General features: G+C 44.4%; 1 long non-coding RNA gene across 1 annotated transcript; it reads right to left on the bottom strand.

The window, feature by feature from the left end:
• Positions 1 to 282: 282 nt before the first annotated feature.
• LOC142657396 (uncharacterized) lies at positions 283 to 1,574 on the bottom strand. Its single transcript, XR_012849919.1, has 2 exons — positions 907 to 1,574; positions 283 to 809 (listed from the first exon to the last, which is right to left on the bottom strand). It is a non-coding gene; the product is annotated as an uncharacterized LOC142657396 (long non-coding RNA).
• Positions 1,575 to 4,845: the final 3,271 nt, after the last annotated feature.

The following is a 4,845-nucleotide window of genomic DNA, read 5'->3' as shown; positions in this document are numbered from 1 at the left end:
GTCCATTATGTGTTGGAAGTGACAAGGAAGCGTAAATGGTCTTCCAGCATCTGTACAATGGTTCTTCCTTCCGACTCTATCTTAACCTGCTCATCCCTATAGGAGGGTGAGGAGAGTGATTTAGTAGACGCCTATGTTCTGACCAGACGTAGTCTTTCTACAGATGGGAAGCCGACAACATCTTAGCTATGCATTAGGAATTGACGGCATATAGGTGCAGAGACAGGTGTTCGTGACTAAGCACAATGGGCAAAAAATAATAAAAATAAAGTAAAAAATGTAACAACATGGATGATTTATTATATTGTAGTTAGGACAAACTCCTTCACGATAACTCTAACTGAAATCGAAAATTACTCATCATGAAGTGTCCTTCATCCCTTTCTTGCAGCCCCATTGACTTCTCAGTATGTTCAAGAATATACAAGGGAAGCCGTGCAGGAATAAAAGCAATGACGTAGGGTCTTCCCAGAAATGTCTCTCCTTTGGAAAGAAAGGGTTAATTTCTCCATCAAAGTTAAGTCTTAGAGTCATCACTTCAGTTCATCGTGTACCTCGGATATTGCACACAGGGCTCGGGGCACAGCGCATATGGAGCCTAGGGATCAAATAATTGTTGCCTTCAGGAAGCAGGTGTTGCTGGGAATATTTCCTGCTAACTTGCTGTTGCTCGTGATCCTTTTTTTTATTTTTTATTATCTGTTATTTTCAAGGCAACAGATGGGGGTTCCCTGCAGCTGAATGGAAAGCTGGTGTTGTATTTGTATCTCTGTTTGCCTACAAGCCCTGTACTGTTCACCATAAATTGTCTGTAAAAAGAAAAAAAAAACAGTTGGAAAAAAATTGCAACAAAAACATTAGTTACTGGCCTTGAGTGTGACGTGATGGAGAGCTAGAAGTTGTCACATGATTTCTGGTGTGCTGCCTGTCAGGTGTCTTGTCAGGGTTGCCACCTGTAGTCAGGTCTGTCGTGTGTTGTCAGGGTTACCACCTGTAGTCAGGTCTGTCGTGTGTTGTCAGGGTTGCTACCTGTAGTCCGGTCTGTCGTGTGTTGTCAGGGTTGCCACCTGTAGTCAGGTCTGTCGTGTATTGTCAGGGTTGCCACCTGTAGTCCGGTCTGTCGTGTGTTGTCAGGGTTGCCACCTGTAGTCAGGTCTGTCGTGTGTTGTCAGGGTTGCCAACTGTAGTCCGGTCTGTCGTGTGTTGTCAGGGTTGCTACCTGTAGTCAGGTCTGTCGTGTGTTGTCAGGGTTGCTACCTGTAGTCAGGTCTGTCGTGTGTTGTCAGGGTTGCCAACTGTAGTCCGGTCTGTCGTGTGTTGTCAGGGTTGCTACCTGTAGTCAGGTCTGTCGTGTGTTGTCAGGGTTGCTACCTGTAGTCATTTCTGTCGTGTGTTGTTAGGGTTGCTACCTGTAGTCAGGTCTGTCGTGTGTTGTCAGGGTTGCTACCTGGAGTCAGGTCTGTCGTGTGTTGTCGGGGTTGCCACCTGTAGTCTGGTCTGTCGTGTGTTGTCAGGGTTGCTACCTGTAGTCCGGTCTGTCGTGTGTTGTCAGGGTTGCCACCTGTAGTCATCACTCTTACCTGTTGGCCAGCATATGGACTACTCCCCTACATGGATATATGGATGATCATTTTCCCTGCATCCAGTGATCTTATGGAGGCCCTCAGTGACTGATCTGTCCATCTCCATCAATGAGGTGTTCTTTTTTTCCGTAAACCTATAAACAATATCCTCACAAATATTTGACTATTGCTTAAAGGGAATGTCCATCCTTGATCATTTATTATTATTTTGTATTTTTTTTTTAATAGGCCCAAATTCTCAATATATCTTTATATCGTGCCATTTGTGTTATACAAAGCTTCAAATCCACTGCTTAAACATAGTTAAATGATAAAATTATAGCTGCCTGCAGCCACCACTAGAGGGAGCTCGAGAGCTTACTGCATATTGGTTTTTATACGTTGTACTCCAGGATAACACAGTATGCAGTAAGCTCCTTTGCTCCCCCTAGTTGTGGCTGTGGGTAGCTAGAACGTTATCTTGAAACTGTCTGTGTATGGGGTTTTGAAGCTCTGTGTCAGGAAACTATGACGATATATAAAAAAATTAATCAGCCGAGAATGTTGGAACTAAGAAGACTTGTCGGCTTGTCTATTATAGTTTAGTGGACAGAAATCGTATAGCTGGAAAAGACTCCCATTGTATATGTATATATTGTGCTACTAAGTTGGGAGGTTTCTATACACAACCTACTGTATTTGCTGTCCTCATAATTTTCACAAACCTATGCACCGATCAGCCGTAACATTAAAACCCCCTACTTAATATTGTGTAGGTCGCCCTCGTGCCACGTTGAGCTGCTTACGTTGTAAACACTGAGGCTCCCACAGCTACGGCCAGTTTAGATTATTAAAATCAGTTCAAATCCATGGTTGTCCTTTTTGTTTTAGTCGTAATACATTTTCATATATGGTTTACACTCGGAAGCCTCCTTTAAGTCTTTGATTACGACCATTAGTATCTTCATGCGGTTAGACCTACAATCTATATCCCGTACATTGTCTAGTAGATTACACTCAGAATGCTAATCGAAAGGACATGAATAACTTTGACCCCTTGGACCTATTTACAAGACTTTTCGAAGTGATGACATTCTTGTTGCTGATAGGGGGAAAATATCACAGGATTTCTGGAAAATAAGAGTTCACAAGCCAAGGTAAATCGTGTGTCGGTACCAGAAGTCGACTTTGCATTTGACCAAATTTTCAGCGGTGTTGCGTAAACCTGGCCGGTGGCCGCTGCTCCCCTCTGTGCTCCCTGTGTTGTTTTGCAGCCAAGGGCAGGAAAAATGGGGAGTTGTGTTTGTCATGGGTTTCAAATTCCGCAGGAGAGGAATTCTGTCCATTTCATATTTTCCATGAGCCATGTTCATGTGTGAAGCTGTCAGCTCTTGGGTGGGGGCCAGGGAATAATGACCGAAATATACGGCTGTTAGGAAACCGGGTGAAGCGGTCAACAACCACGCACCTTCTCTGGAAATGTTTTGTGCTATTTTTCTCTACGTTTATCTTTTACTTTTCCATTATTATTTGGTTTTGGAGAAATGATCGACACATTTTACTCCGTCAGCTAAATGATCTGCTCTGAGAACCGAGCTAGCATGCGAGTCAGAATCGAGCAGTTTTTGGGGTTCCTGGATATTCAGTTTCTTATATTTGTCTCTTTTGTGGTCTGTGGTGTAGTGTAATGTTTGGTGTCTTTGGGCAATGTCATACAAATCAGTGGAGCCCCACTAAATACACACACTGACGGATGGTGTTACAGAAGAATGACGCCTGACACTTGGGGTACAGGATAGTGATACGCTGACACTTGGGGTACAGTATAGTGATACACTGACTGATGGTGTTACAGAAGAATGACGCCTGACACTTGGGTTACAGGATAGTGACACGCTGACACTTGGGGTACAGGATAATGACACGCTGACACTTGGGGTACAGGATAATGACACGCTGACACTTGGGGTACAGGATAATGACACGCTGACACTTGGGGTACAGGATAGTAACACGCTGACACTTGGGTTACAGGATAGTGACACGCTGACACTTGGGTTACAGGATAGTGACACGCTGACACTTGGGTTACAGGATAGTGACACGCTGACACTTGGGGCAGTTCTCTTGATGCTGATCACTTTTCCTATTATAATACATTTTCAGGTTTGGCCTTTGGAACATTTTAACATATGAACCAATAAATCCAACAATAAAAGTAAAACCTATAGATTGTGATTTCCTCCACGTTGTTATTATATTGGACATGTTGTACGTGATTTGATACGATCTCCGGACACCATAGGGCGCCTTTTCGTTAATCCACCCAAATCATTAAAAAAAGGACGGGAGGCGCCTGGAACAACAGCGGGCAGATTTGGGAACAGTCAGAAGTTCTCCTGCTGTGTATATGACCCACCAACACCCGCATCCTACACAGCAGCGAGAAGTCCCTGCTCCGATAGCGGGGAGAACACTATTTATGTACTATGAAGGACGTCTGGGTGTGCCCGGCTATTTGCAGACATCACCACCGAGTCATTAGGGGTGGGCACCACAATAGGAAATTGCTGTTTGCCCAAAAAAAAACAAAGCTCAAAGGTAGATGTTTAACTGCTGAAGTGCTGGATGTTTCCATCGTGAGCATCAATTATATGTGGCATAGGGATTATGGTGACTGCAGGATAGTTGTAATGTCTGTGTTTGTAATATTCTATTTAGGTTATGATTGCGCAAGGATTTTAGTTGGTGAACCCCAAGAAGCAAAACCTGATTACTACTGGAGTATAGGATGGAGTATAATTTACGTCTCCAAAGGCTTACATACCATAGATTGAGCACAGGCAGATGCTATGGGGTCCATAAGTAGGGGGTCCCAGTTCAGGCTATCCTTATCCCCCTTCTTATGTGTTGTATTAAATTGCACAGGACTCCTCCCTATCCACAACCACTGTGACATCCACACCGATACTGCCTTGTGTTCTGGTTGGGATAGGAAGGGGCAGCTTGTCCTGGAATGATGGTTTATTTTAGATGATGGGTTTATTTTTGCTATAGGTCCTCCGATGGGCACAGGTTCTGACGCATCAATGGGTCTTAAAGGGGTTGTCCAGGCATGTGACGGTTTTTCATTCTGATGACCTATCCACAGGTTAGGTCAGTATATGATCGGTGGGGGTCCGACACCCAGACCCACACCGATCAGCTGCCTCCGAGTGGCGGAAGCTATGCAGGGGTCGTGCCGGAAGCAGATGTATAGCGGCCGTGCTGCATAGATTTTGGG

This window comes from Rhinoderma darwinii, chromosome 7 (assembly GCF_050947455.1).
Source record: "Rhinoderma darwinii isolate aRhiDar2 chromosome 7, aRhiDar2.hap1, whole genome shotgun sequence".
NCBI classification, from domain to species: Eukaryota; Metazoa; Chordata; class Amphibia; order Anura; family Rhinodermatidae; genus Rhinoderma; species Rhinoderma darwinii.
This window is presented reverse-complemented; position numbering and strand designations above follow the sequence as displayed.